The following is a 15951-nucleotide window of genomic DNA, read 5'->3' on the forward strand; positions in this document are numbered from 1 at the left end:
ACATCCATTAGCCATATTTTATTATCATGAAAAGTAGCCATGGCAATAAGTATCCTAATTGTTTTAAGGCTCGTGACTGGTGAAATACTTTCATCATAACCTTTTGTCACCAATCGAACTTTAAAAGTGTTTACATTACCGTCCATATCAGTCTTCCTTTGAAGACCCATTTTTACCTCATTGTCATACAATTGGGTAGAAGATCAATCAAGTCTCATACTTGATTATCCTTCATGGACTGCATATCTGTAATCATAGAATCTAGTCATTTTCAGATTCAGGATCTGATATGGCCTCACGCAGCTAGAGGGTTCATCATAATCCCTTAGTTGAGGTTTATCTGAATTAATCAGATAATTAAACCTCATAAGCCGATGAGTTCTACTAGATCTATAAAGTGCAGGTGTAACACGTTCTGGCTCACCAACAGTGTGTTCAGCTTCAACGTGTGGTTGGCTAGTGCCTTCAGAAGGTATGTCACTTTGTGATTCTTGAATTTCTTCAAGATCTACTTTTCTCCCACTGACTTCTTGTAAGAAAAGATCTCTTTCAAAGAATTCAGCAAACCGAGTAGTAAACACTTTTTTTTCAGCTTGGTAGTAAAAGTAGTAACCCATTGTTTCCTTTGGGTATCCCACAAAGTGACATTTGATACCTCTGGGTTCTAACTTGTTTGAAGTGTCACGTTTCACATACGCTTCACAACTCCAGACTTTCAAATAAGATAACTTAGGACTCTTTCCATGCCATAACTCATATGGTGTCTTGTCTACCTTCTTGGTTGGAACCATATTGAGTATGCGTGCAGCAGATTCTAATGCATAACCTCAAAAAGACATCGGTAGAGTAGTTAGACTCATCATAGATTGAACCATATCAAGTAAAGTTCGATTCCTCCGTTCAGACGCACCATTCTACTGTGGTGTGTAAGGTGGAGTGAACTATGAGACAATCCCACAATTCTTTAGGTGGTCCAAAAAACTCTTGATTCATAAACTTACTTACTCCATCGGAGCGAAGTGCTTTAATGGTCTTTCCAAGCTGATTATCTACTTCATTTTGGAATACTTTTGAATGTTAAAATAGCTTTATGTTTATGTTTCAGCAAGTGAACATAATCATAGCTACTGTACTCATCAGTAAATGTAATGAAGTAAAATTAACTAAATCTATACATTGTTCTTAAAGGGCTACATACAACAGTATGTATTAGTCCTAAAAGATCTTTAGCTCTTTTACCTAAATCGGAGAAAGAAGCATTTGTCATCTTTTCACATAAACATGACTCGCATACATCAAATAACTCAGAGTCAATTGATTCTAAAAGTTCATTAGATTGGAGTTTTGAAATGCATTGTTTGTTTATATGACCAATATGACAATGTCATAGACAGGTCTTATTCAAGTCTTGCTTGAAGACTTTGGCGATGTAGGTATACACAGAATTCTCATTTGAAATTATACTATGCATATCAATTTCAAAAATACCATCACGTGGATAGGTGTTAAGATAAATATATTATTCTTAGAAACTGAAATACCTAAGTGTGTAAATGCAAGTTCAATACTAACATCTTTCATACTATGTCGCTCGCAGTATTGAGAGCATAATGCTATTGTTCCAACAAAACAATAAGACCACTTAGAGAAGTAAGTTCATAGGTACCAATAGCTTTAACAAAAGCTTGATCCCCCTTGGCTACTTGCAAATCCAGTGTGTCTTTCTTCAGTCTATTACTTCTTCTCATTCCCTTCATATTGCTTCTTCTCATTCCCTTCATATTGCTTCTTCTCATTCCCTTCATATTGTTATAGGTGTGAAGGCTACAACTAGTTAACAAAGATCTAGGAATCACTAGAAGAAGTATATAACTATATACGGAATATACCTGATTTGCTAGTCTCAACAGCGTTGCCTTTTCTCAGCTCAGATTGGAAGATAGGACAACTTCTTTCTCCAATTGTCAACCTTTCCACAATGGGAACATTCGGCATCTTTTGTTGGGATTTCCTTCTTGGAAGGTGGAATATTTTCCTGGCAAATGATTTACCATATCCCTTCCACAAAGTATTCGACTTATTCTTTTTCACCCTTCAATCCTATTTCTTCCTGATCATCGAACAATATTCGATAATCATTTTGCTTAGCAGCAGCAACTGCCACAACAAGAAGAAAGGATATGGGTTCTAAACTTTATTCAACTTCCAATTATGCTTGAGAACAATTCTCAGGTTGCAGTGCCAGTCTAGGAAGTTTGAACATTGAGTTTATCCTTCTCCAACAAAGAAGGAAGTGTGTTTTGGTTTACGTTTTGATTATTTGACATCTACAACAGATATAAGATTCAATTTAGTATTTTCGATATTGAGCTTTAATAAATTAACTACCCAAGTTTTTTTTTATAATATTTTTTAAAAACAATTAATTTACGAAAGCCTAAGATCCACATAGAGGTTCCATAGCCACATCTGTTGATCAGCTAGCAGTTATGGAGTCTATTGGTAGGTAGCGGGTACCAATTGCATTACAAGTACAACTCTTAGATCTTTATGGGACTTAGAGATATATGTAGTCCAACAAACCACTATTATCTAATGGCATGTTTGTCTCATCATTGCCTCGAACTCAGGTCTCACCGTGAATACGATTAAGTCGTCCAATTTAAAAACAGTGAAAATTCACGCTAGTCTCACTAGATCGAAAAATCCACCTCGTGGCTATAATTCAGCCTAGTCTTACTAAATCAGAAAAATAACGAGGAGTGTTTGCAAGCTCATTGGATGGCATGACTTAAATTTGACGGGTATTTTGGAAAAAGTTTGTGTCAACGAATAATGCATGCATACAAGATTCGCTACACTATTAGTTAAAAAAACATTTTAACCAATTGTATATGTCGATTATGTTTGTGATCTAATTTGTTATTTAATTTCTAGCATAAAAATAACAAATACACAAAAGTGTATCGTTTTAAAATAGTTTTAAAAGATGTCGTCCATATATATTATTTGACTTTCAAAATCATTTTAACATTAAACTCGTTAGAGTTTAACTTATTTTAAAATCATCAATTTTAATCTTTGAAAATCGTTTAGAGTTTTATTTAATGTTTCCATAAAAAAACATATGTAATTTAAGTCTCAAAATTATTTAACTTTAAACTCGTCAGAGTTTAACTTTTTAAAATCATCAATTTTAATATTTGAAACTCGTTACCGATTTTATTTAATGTTTTCATCAAAAACATTTAGCATATATTATAATCAACAATTAAATATAAATGTATAAAATAAAACACAATCATGCATCACACACACATAACCTAGCTCAAAAATCCTATGCTTGATCTCATGAGCCGACATGGGATCAAGAGGTCAAACTAAGGGTAATAACGTAGCTCCCACTTAATTCAAGAATCGAGTGAAAACTTGACAAACGCCATCGTTATCAACTTGACCTGTTCGCCATCTTCTAAGTCAAACTCCACGTTGCATCTTTATCTTTAATCTTCATCTTATTACATTTATTTATTTAAAATTGAAAAATACAACTAATCTAACACTTTTACAATTTAGAATAAACATAAATACAATACTATGAAAATGAAAAATAAATATAATACAACTTTGGCTTCAAAATGGCATTTCTAATAAATCAAATAATCAACATAATATTGTCATAATCAACAATCACAACAATCATGCATACGTCGGGGCATTATGGGCTACGTGTGCAATCACAATTTTAATAACTACATTATTAAAACCTACATATGGCTTGTCCATGGTTACAATGCATGTGTACAATCATGGAATGAAATAAACAACAATTATTCAAGCCATAAAAAAATAAATTCAAAATTTATAACAGTGATTTTTTTTAGATCTTATTCGTGCGTCATGAGGTAATCAACAAAGTTGACTTTCAAAACCATAAAGGTTTTGACTTTTACCAATTCACCACAAAGCTAAATCTAAAGAAAATCACGTGACAATTAAGATGGTGTAAAAGCGGCTCGGATACCACTGTTGGAAAACCGTGTGTACTTTTACCAATTTCAGATTAACGCAGCGGATAGTTAAAATAATAATCTTTTATTATTTCATAAAAACATTTACAAGATTATATATTCATATATTTAATGAAACACGCAAACGATTAATTTATCCCAATGATCCAATTACACCATAATAATTGTCATGGATATAAAACAAAAGAGGAGTTAACGATATACCTTTCTTGGAGAAATTGATGAGACGGAGAGAAACTTACGATCAAAAGTATGACCGTCTCTTTGGATAGTCCACACTACACTTCAAACGACCGTCAATGGATGCTAGTCCAAACTCAAATATCGTATTAATATAATCCAATTATATTAATACATTAATCGATAATACTCAGTATGTGTATGTTGAGATTTATCAAAGGAAAGCAAAACAAATATGTTATTTTTCATGTTTTCTCTCTTACTAATCTCATAACCCAACGATCATATATATATATATATATATATATATATATATATATATATATATATATATATATATATATATATATATATATATGAATATATGATATATCTGTTTGTTTGGTAGCAAAAAGGAAATCAAAAGAATATATTGTTTTTGATTTCTTTGTCTGTAATATGTTTGATTTGGTTTTAAAAAGTCGTATTTCTCAAATACTTTAAGGGTATATATACATCATATATATATTTTATTTGAAGTCTCGGTGTATATGTGTGTGACCCCGAAGGCTCAAATGAAGTTGGCCATATAGTTATATGTTGTACCTTGCACATTAATCCTACAGTCATGTATATCTTGTTTTTGCCGATTTTTACATTGTACAAATAACAAATGTATCTTCAAGGAATTTTTGTGTAGTAAAGCTTCTTGGTCTCTTGTAATACTGCCTCTGTTTAATAAAGAGTTGCAAATATCTTCTTATATCCGAAAATATCACTGAATATGTATGTAGACGTACGTATATATCTAACCTCTTATTAGTTGAGTTTAGATTATATCTATTTTCCTAAGTTTGATACCCGTATTTAAAACTTAATTTCACAATCCAAACACACTTGTAATCCTATTCACATCTGATAGTGTAACAACACGCTAAGGATAACAACTTGCAGAAGTTGGTGGCTGATAGTGTATCTCCCCGCCAAGATACACGAAGCTACGTTAACGAAGGTATCACGCCTAGCAATGATAGATGACGTAAGGATGGATCACAAGAATACATATGTCGAATACAAATCATAGGGCGGGATACCCTTGAAATCAAATAATGGCGCTCAAAGGACAGAAGAAGAGTGCCACTAAACAAGAATCCCAATATTCAGAGTTGGTGCAAATCTGCTTCAGTGATACGAAGAAATAATAATGAAGGAACGTATTGACGAAGGGATCACGGATACCAATGGACAAGGACCTCTCCTAAAGTCACGAGATCACCTAGACTGAAAGAGAGAAGTTAACGGGTTGACCGGGCTCGTTACGACTAACAGCCAAATGACAAAGGAGGAATGCTGCAGGTTAGCTTTCTTGGACCAGCAGGGATCACAGTCAGCCGAAGGGAAAGTCCCCTTTGTCTCATCAGAGATTGCCTTGAAGACTGAATCCGCCTAGAAAACTGGTAACAAGGCTACCACCTAACTCTATATAAAGGGGACATGATCCCTGGACAAGGCATTCACACTCAAGTCATAATCACTCATACACAAACACTCTCAATGAGTTACCTTCGTATCTTGGTGGCGTAAAGTGCAATACCTTCGCACTACCTTCAGGGAATCGCCAAAAAGCATACATCCATCATCATATCGTCCATTTAGTGATCAGGTCTTAATACCCTTGTTCCACTAACAAGGTTTGCCAAGAATTGTACAAACAATTGGCGCCATCCGTGGGACTCCACTTCAATACTTATTTTGTTTGAAAAACACAAGATCATGGCGGAATCTGATCATCCACCGCCCGGTTTCTCTCTACCATCTGAGGTAGATCAACCTGAAACCGGAACGTGAACACCTATCACTCCAGTTATGCCAATAACTACAAACCGGAGTGACTCTGAACCACCGCCGCTAATTGACAAAACCTTCATACTCAACAACTACGATAACATACGCGCCGTTATCAAGAAGTTGCGAGAAGAGGGACAGCTGTACAGCCGGCGGACACTGACGTATGACAGTGATGACGTCGACAAAGAAATAGAAATGGAGGCTAGACCAGCCAGAAGCCTCCCTCTTTCCAGCCAACCCCAGACCTCACAACTGGCAGTCCCTCCGAATGCTGCTCTTCAGCCGGTACCTTCACAACCAGCTCATTCAATGGCCATCACCAGTGTCCCGTTGAACCACCCAGGAGGACCAATTACGCAGCAATATACCTTCGAGAGCCCTTTTCCCGTTGCTCTACAGAATATAGCCAACACCGGTACTGTCTTACCAACCCCGGGAATCATTCCCCTGGTAACTCAGCCAAACGCTACGTTGTCTCTTGGGTCGCAATTTTGGAACGGAGGTAGCCCATGGGCTAGTTTACCTTTCCAGAATGCTTATATCGGTGGGACCCCAGCAGTAAACAACCTCCATCACGAAGTAAACGGAAGTGCTGGCGGATGCTTAGATCAACCTTGGAAGAGCAAGAAAACTCCCTTCGTATCTTCGATACAAAATCACCCGCTACCAATCGGGATGAAGATACCTTCCCACTTGGGGTATTACGAAGGGAAGGACGACCCTGAAGATTTTATAAACATCTTCGAGGGAGCGGCTTGAATGTCACGGTGGGATACAGCTGTGGCTTGTAACGTGTTCTCGTATGTGCTCAAAAGTAATGCGAGAGTCTGGTTCGACTCTCTAGCGAAGGATTCTATCTCCAGCTTCGAGGACCTGAAATGACTCTTCAGGTCGAAATTTAGCCAGCAAAAGAAACATAAGAAGAATCACGTCGCTGCCCACAGCATCAAGCAGAAAGATGGAGAAGCTTCGAGGGCTTTTCTCGTTCGGTTTACGGACGAAACCCAGCAGATTCCCTGACTCCCCGAGTCGCAAAGGATCTCGGGACTCTTATACGGTTGCAGAACGCGAGCATTGGTGGAACATCTCAGCCGAGATCTTCCCAAAACTTATGAAATGTTACTAGACAAAGCATACGTTTGGCTAGATGCAAAGGATACGGCGAATAGCTTCGTCTACGAAGAAACACAAGGTTTTAAATGAAAAGAAAAACCAAGTCACCGTGAAGAAATTTCTGGGCGAAGGAACGAGCGAAATAGGTTCTCCCCCTATAGAAGGGAAAACACCTCTGGTATCCTTGGAATGCTAATGAAGTCACCCAAGGAAATCCTAGCTACCGAGAAGGAAGCCCAAGCTTTCAAAGCTCCACCGAAGCTAAACAGCAAGGGAAAGATGAGGGACAAAAGAAAATTTTGTGACTTTCATAATGACTTCGGGCATGAAACGGATGACTTCATACAGCTGAGGCAAGCCATAGAAGAAGAAGTTAGGTCCGGGAAACTAACGCACTTGGTGAAAGGCATACGCAACTCGAAGGTGCCGAAGCAGGAACCCAGACCCAAAGAAAAGTAGCCAGATGCAAACAATGCCATACTAACGGTTGCAGAATGCTTCGCAGTGGAAAAGATAAGAACTTACAAAAAGGGGAGAAAGAATGGAGTGATAGATTGGGAAGAGATCTCTTTCCCAGCCCTAGATACCATCACTCCCTCCGACAAACCCGTCACAATCAACGGGCGAATCTTTGAAAGAGAGGTACACCGAGTTTACCTGGATGGTAGTAGCGCATGTGACATTATGTATGAGCATTGTTTCGACCAGCTTAGCCCCACCATTAAAGCTCGCCTGAGTCCACCAAGGGTACCCCTAATCGGATTCTCTGGGGAAAGATGTTGGCCAATCGGAGAAGTTGACCTCGACTTCACCATCGGAGTGACACCATTATCCAGAACAGAAATGCTAGATTTCGTAGTAGTCAGATCCGTCTCGCAGCACAACATCCTGCTAGGAAGGGTGGCCATGATGAAAATGGGGATAATTGCATCTACCATACATCAACTAGTGAAGTTCTACACACCCGAAGGAATTGGTACCCTAGCTTCCACCTATGATCGAGAGAAGGTTATCATGGCAATCAGGGAAATAGAGGAAAAACCAGGAGAATGTATCCTTGAAACCCGAGAAGAAGGGTCGAACGAAGAAAAGATCTCCGTCAACCATCTGTTCCCCGAGCAACAAGTAGTTATTGGAGGTTCACTACCTCCGAAAACGAAGAAGAAGCTTCATAAACTACTGCAGGCCAACATCGACATCTTCGCTTGGGAATACGGAGATGTGACAGGTATTCCTCGGGTGCTCAGTATCGACGGGACAACCTTCTCTACGGAACACAAGCTCAACGAATATAAACACCTAGAGCCCATACATCAAAAGAAAAGAAACATTGCCAATGAAAGAGATGAGGTTGCTTGCAAGGAAGTTGAAGAACTGCTCCAGGCTGGTATTATCCGAGAAGCAAAATATCCCACCTGGGTTGCTAACCCCGTCATGGTGAAGAAATCTGACGGAGGGTGGAGAATGTGCGTCGATTTCACAAATATCAACAAAGCTTGCCCCAAGGATTGCTACCCCCTACCGGAGATCGATTGGAAGGTAGAATCCCTAACTGGGTACAAGTACAAGTGCTTCCTCGACGCCTACAAAGGCGACCATCAGATTCAAATGGCCGAAGAAGATGAGGAGAAGACATCGCTCTTCACAAGCAAGGGGATATATTGCTATAGGAAAATGCCCTTCGGATTGAAAAATGCCGGAGCTACCTACCAAAGACTGGTGGACAAAGTTTTCCGTAAGCAACTAGGGAGAAACCTGGAAGCTTATGTCGATGACATGGTGATTAAGAGTCCCGAAGAAAGTACTTTGCTGACAGACATTCAAGAAACCTTCAACACCCTTCGATCGGTCAACATGAAGTTAAATCCCAAGAAGTGTTCATTTGGGGTAGAGGAAGGAAAGTTCCTAGGGTATTATATCACCAAGAAAGGGATCATAGCAAACACAGAGAAAATAGACAAGCTCCAACAACTCAAAACCTCAACCACGGTCAAAGAAATGCAGAGTTTAAATGGGAAGCTAGCGTCATTAAGTCGTTTCCTGTCCAAGGGGGCTGAGAGGCAATTGCCTTTCCTTAAAGTTTTAAAGGGATGTTTGGGAGCGAAGAATATAACATGGACCGAGGAAGCTCATAGGGCTTTCGTTAATATGAAGGCACACATAGCTAATTTGCCAACACTGACGTCACCTCAGATAGGAGAAACACTGTACCTCTATCTAGCCACATCCAAGGAATGCATCAGTGCGGTGTTAGTGGCACAACGCGAAAGGGTACAGGTCCCGATATATTTCGTATGCCGAGTCCTACAAGGTGCAGAAGTCAACTACCCAGAGCTCGAAAAGCTCACACTTGCTCTGGTTCACACCGCGAGGAAACTACAGAGGTATTTCCAAGCACACCCTATTATTGTGTTAACTAACAAGCAAATCAGACAGGTTCTTATGAGGCTAGAAATGTTGGGAAGGATGGCCAAATGGGCCATAGAGCTCGGGGAGCACGACATCGACTTCCAAACTCGCCATTCAATCAAAGCTCAAGTGCTGGCAGACTTCATGGCAGAGACAACAGAAAAAAATGAAGAAAACTACTCCACCTTCGCACAAATTATCACTCCGACTATTGAAACGAAGGAATGGAAATTGTTCACTGATGGAGCCTCTAGCTCTGATGGCTCGGGGGCAGTACTTATGTTAATTAATCCAGAGGGACAAGAGTTTACTTACGCGCTTCGTTTCGAGTTCAACACAACTAATAATGAAGCAGAATACGAAGCTCTGCTCGCCGGGCTCAGAATAGCAAAGGAAATGAAAATTGAACATTTGCAAGCCTTCGTAGACTCGCAACTCATCGCAAACCAAGTCCTAGGTATCTTCGAAGCAGAACAGCCAATCATACAACTCTATTTGTCGAAGGTCAGAGAACTTGTAGAAAGCTTCGGAAGCTTCACAATAGAACACGTGAGGAGAAGTCAAAACAAAAAAGCAGATGCTCTGAGCAAGTTAGCCTCCATTACCTTTGCACACCTGGCAAAGGAAGTGTTGGTTGAAGTGTTAGAAAAAAGATCCATCGAAGCTCAAGAAGTCCACGACCTAATCATCGAAGAAGAAAACACGTGGATGAAGCCACTAAGGGAATATTTGGAGCTCAGAATATTACCGGAAGACAAAAAAGAGGCAAGAAAGATCCAGATCAAGGCACCATCATACAAGATAATGAACGGAGCTTTATACCGAAAATCTTTCCTCACCCCGTGGCTTCGCTGTGTTGGGCCGAACCAAGCTTCGATAATCATCAGGGAAATGCACGAAGGCATCTGTGGACTCCATGCCGGACCAAGGTCAATAGTGGCAAAGATACTAAGGATGGGGTATTACTGGCCAAAAATGCACGAAGATACAGTCACGCTCTTACGAACCTGTGAGCCATGCCAGATCCACGCTAAAGTTCGGAAACAGCCAAAACAAGAAATGATATCAGTGTTATCAGCATGGCCTTTCTCTAAGTGGGGCATAGACCTAGTAGGTCTGCTAACCGAAGCACCAGGAGGTTACAAGTGGTTGGTGGTCGCAATAGACTACTTCACAAAGTGGACGGAAGCAAAACCGCTAAGCACCACCACAGGGAAACACATAGAAAAGTTCGTTTGGGAGCACATTGTATGTCGGTTTGGAATACCCCAAGAAATCTTCTCGAATAATGGGAAACAATTCGCTGAGGGTATATTCCCAGGGTTCTGCGAGAAGCTACAGATAAAACAAACTTTTACCTCCGTTTACCACCCACAAGGGAATGGACAGGTTGAAGTAACCAACAGGGACATCTTAAAAGGCCTTGAGAAACGATTGGGTAAATTTCATCAGGGATGGATGGAAGAACTCCCCTAGTTCTATGGGCCCACCGAACCACTCCCAAGAGGAGTAATGGAGAAACCCCCTATAGTTTGGTTTATGGAACTGAGGCAGTATTACCAGCGGAGATACAGGCACTAACCAATATGACCGCAAACCTCGAAGCAAATGAGGAAAATCTCCGTCTCAACCTTAACCTTATGGAGGAAAGGAGGGAGGCTGCGTTAATTCGAGAAGCAGCATACAAGAAAGTAATCGAAAAGTATTACAACAAGCGAGTCAAACCGTCGGTTTACAATGTTGGAGACTATGTCCTAAGGCTCAACAGCACTAGTAAAGTGGAATATGAAGGAAAGATAGGTCCGACTTGGGAAGGCCTGTACGTAATCTCCAAAGCTTTTGGGAACGGTTCATACAAGCTTGAAACCACAGAAGGAAAACAGATCCCCAGAACCTGGAACGGGGTAAACCTTTAAAAGTTTTACTTTTAGATTTCTAGTCGCATGTAAGTAGGAAAACTTGTAATGGGTAATCAAAACTTATACGCTTCCCACCACAAGAAATTTGAATGAAATCCTACTATCTTTTGGAAACATCAAGCGTGAATGTTGTAATACTCATTAAGCAAAACATTCCCAAGAGGAATACTTATATAAACTTAGCAATAAGCAAGAGGTATCCCAAGAGGTATACCGAAGCTATTGCAAAATATTCCCAAGAGGAATACTTATATAAACTTAGCAATAAGCAAGAGGTATCCCAAGAGGTATACCGAAGCTATTGCAAAAAATTCACAAGAGGAATACTTATATAAACTTAGCAATAAGCAAGAGGTATCCCAAGAGGTATAACGAAGCTATTGCAAAATATTCCCAAGAGAAATACTTATATAAACTTAGCAATAAGCAAGAGGTATCCCAAGAGGTATACCGAAGCTATTGCAAAAAATTCCCAAGAGGAATACTTATATAAACTTAGCAATAAGCAAGAGGTATCCCAAGAGGTATACAGAAGCTATTGCAAAATATTCCCAACAGAAATACTTATAAAAACTTAGCAATAAGCAAGAGGTATCCCAAGAGGTACACCGAAGCTATTGCAAAATATTCTCAAAAAGAATATTTGTTAAACTCTAGCAATAAGGTAACCCAAGAGGTGTACCCAAGCTATTGCAAAGTACTCCACAAATAGGCAAGTACTTATGCATGATAAACAGGTACGATAATCTAACACCACACAGAAATTGTTCACGGGCAACATAGCCCCAAATCAACAGGCACGCAGGCCTGGTAAAAGTACGTTAACACAAAATAATTAGAGTACAGATCATCACATCAAAAGAAGGTCATAAACAGACTACCAAGATCATTGTTCCGCTACAAAAGCAAGAAGCTCCACAGGCTTAGCATCGGAGTGAGCAGCAACAGAGGCGATATAATTAAGATCAGCATCGGTATAGCGAGCACACGTAGCATCAACAAGGGCCGTAGCCTGATTCATATACTCTGGATAGCTGCTAAGTTCGAGCTTGCCTTGCTGGGACAACCCAGTCAATAATTTACACCTCTCTTCAAGCTTGCTAGCAAGAACAACCTCACCAACCAACTCACTCAACTCCTTGCTGCGAATAGCCTGCTTGCAAACATGTGGAATAACCTGAGTAATAACAGCAGAATAGTCTGTCTTCAACCACGCCTTCTGATCTGCCAACAACTTCGCTTCCTGACGAAGAACCTCATTCTCCTCTTCCAAGTCAGCTATCTTCTTCTCATCCAGCTTCTGCTTCTCCTGCATACTCAGAATCTCACTCTTGGCTGATTTCACCTCGTCCTCCTAAGATGTGTTCAACAACAATTGTTCCTGTAACTTCCTTACAGACTCCTTGGAAGATGCATTGACATCCCTAAGCTCTTCCACCTCTTTCTCCAAACATATAACATCGCCAGACTTCTGCCTCAAACGAGAAAGGACAAGATGATTATAAATAGCAGAACGATAGTTATGGGCAGTGCAAACATCAATGAGCTTAGAGGTATCCACAAAGGCATCCTCGAATTCAGAAGGAATCATCTCATCGAACACATCAAAACAAGCTTCTAAAGAAGGGATGGCAGGAGTATCACCTACAAGGACACATAAATTTGTTCAAGCAAAAAAAAAAACAAGTTAACAAATACGAAGCTTACCCAGGGGAACGTTGTCACCAGAACCTTCAATCTGAGCTTCATCATCAGTATCTTCATCATGGAGAGCAAACTTCGCCTTCTTCAAAGGGGAACCAGAAACAACCTCTTTCATCTTCCTGGCAACCTTTTGGCGCCTAGAGGCCCTAACAGGAATGCTTTTAAATACGCCAGGTTCAGCATCAACATCAATAGGTTCGTGTTCCGAAGCAACCCTAGCAATGGGTTGCACCTTGGGGGCACTTGACTCCACCTTAGCACAGGATTGAACCTTGGGAGCACTCGACTCAATGACTTTCTCTAGCTTGCTGTCCACCTCCATAAAACCAGAACAGGAGGGAGAGCCAAGCTCTTTAACCACAGTACTAGCACGGACAGCTTCAGTCATTTGCTTCACACCAAAAGATTTGATAACATTTCGCAAAGACATCTCTGCAAAAACTAAAGCAAGGTTACAAAAAATTTGACACAAGCAAGTATGAACAAGAAATAAATCCTAAGACATACAACACCTACCCCGTTCCCCACAAAAGTACACAGGGATAGCTTCGCCTTTTTCCCAGGAAGGTGCCATGCCGAGTTTAAAAAGAAGGGAATCTGGAAGAGTTGAAGGAATTATAGGATGACGACAAATCCTACTAAAGAGAGGATCATCTTTAGCATCCTCAGGGATAGGATCACCATATTTCTTGGGAACAGTGGCACATTTGATGTCAACAACATTAGGATATTTATCCGAAAAGAAAAAATATTTCTTGATGAAAACGAAGGAATCCTTCCAATTCCTTACATCAGGAACGAAAGAAGCGAAACACATGGGAGTATCAGTAACGCTACCCCTCTTTTTGTGACGCTTGGCAATAGTAACCCAATTCCCAGCGTCCCCAGTTTGAAAGAAACAGCGAAACAAGTCAACTGAAGGCTGACCGCCATAAGCTTTACACATATATTCAAAAGCCAAGATCTTTTTAACGGCAAGAGGATGAACAATCGAAACATGGACTTTGAAGTAATCAAGAACACTAAGAAAGAATGATGAAATGGGAATCCTAAGGTTGCACTCTGTAAATGATTGAGTGTACATCCCAACGTAATCCGCCGGAAAATCTAGCATAAACTTACCAGATTCCGGCAAAATCATGTCGTCTCCTTTGAGACCTAGGGTTTTACAGAGGCGTTTTAAACGCTCGAGGGTCACGGTACTAGAAATCGATCGAAGCCCTGCTTTTGCCATAACAAAATAACAAAAAAGACGACAAGAGGGGAGCAATACCTTTTTGAAATGGAAAATATGATCAGACGATGAAGAATAGCAAAAGAAGAAGAAAAGGAAAATGAAAGAGAAAATCAAAAAGTTAACCCTTTATTACCATAGAGCAGGAACCGTCCCATTAATTACAGAGTTACTTTGGTAACCGCACCTGCAAATTACCATTTTAACCAGCAGTCTTATTGAAACAAAAAGAATTAGTGAGGGCAGAAAGGTAAAACAGCACCCGGGTAATTAATTGCTTAGATCAGAAATGTCAAATCAAGTAGTCAAGTGGCAGATTAAGTTTAATTCAACAAAATTTGGTTAAGAAGCTTCGTAAAATTAAACTGGGGGGCTTGATAGTGTATCTCCCCGCCAAGATACACGAAGCTACGTTAACGAAGGTATCACGCCTAGCAATGATAGATGACGTAAGGATGGATCACAAGAATACATATGTCGAATACAAATCATAGGGCGGGATACCCTTGAAATCAAATAATGGCGCTCAAAGGACAGAAGAAGAGTGCCACCAAACAAGAATCCCAATATTCAGAGTTGGTACAAATCCGCTTCAGTGATACGAAGAAATAATAACGAAGGAACGTATTGACGAAGGGATCACGGATACCAACGGACAAGGACCTCTCCTAAAGTCACGAGATCACCTAGACTGAAATTGAGAAGTTAACGGGTTGACCAGGCTCGTTACCACTAACAGCCAAATGACAAAAGAGGAATGCTACAGGTTAGCTTTCTTGGACCAGCAGGGATCACAGTCAGCCGAAGGGAAAGTCCCCTTTGTCTCATCAGAGATTGCCTCGAAGAATGAATCCGCCTAGAAAACTGGTAACAAGGCTACCACCTAACTCTATATAAAGGGGACATGATCCCTGGACAAGGCATTCACACTCAAGTCATAATCACTCATACACAAACACTCTCAATGAGTTACCTTCGTATCTTGGTGGCGTAAAGTGCAATACCTTCGCACTACCTTCGGGGAATCGCCAACAAGCATACATCCATCTTCATATCGTCCATTTAGTGATCAGGTCTCAATACCCTTGTTCCACTAACAAGGTTTGCCAAGAATTGTACAAACAATGGCTATTCAAACGCAAACATCATGAGTTAATGACAAAAAAAAAAGCATAGGAACATAAGCTATACTGAACTACACCTACACGAATGCACCCCAATTGCAACTCAATTCACAGCTGGATATGGTCAAATATGGTCTAAATCATTCAAACTAAGCCAACTTTTACCATTATGCTAGCTGATCAATAATATCAATTTGGCAAATTTATATGTAGACATGCATAAACTCTACAGATAGGTAAAACTCACAGACAATTGAAGCATTACGCTATTAACTTTCTTGAATATCGACAAATGCGCAAACATATAAACATAAGATGTTTTTTTTTACTTACTCAGGTTCCTCGGGTCAGATGTACTGGCCTAATATGCGTTGCATACTGATGGGCGTCAAAGTACCAATAAAAAATAT

The sequence above is a fragment of the Rutidosis leptorrhynchoides genome, chromosome 2, assembly GCF_046630445.1.
Source record: "Rutidosis leptorrhynchoides isolate AG116_Rl617_1_P2 chromosome 2, CSIRO_AGI_Rlap_v1, whole genome shotgun sequence".
Classification (NCBI taxonomy): Eukaryota; Viridiplantae; Streptophyta; class Magnoliopsida; order Asterales; family Asteraceae; genus Rutidosis; species Rutidosis leptorrhynchoides.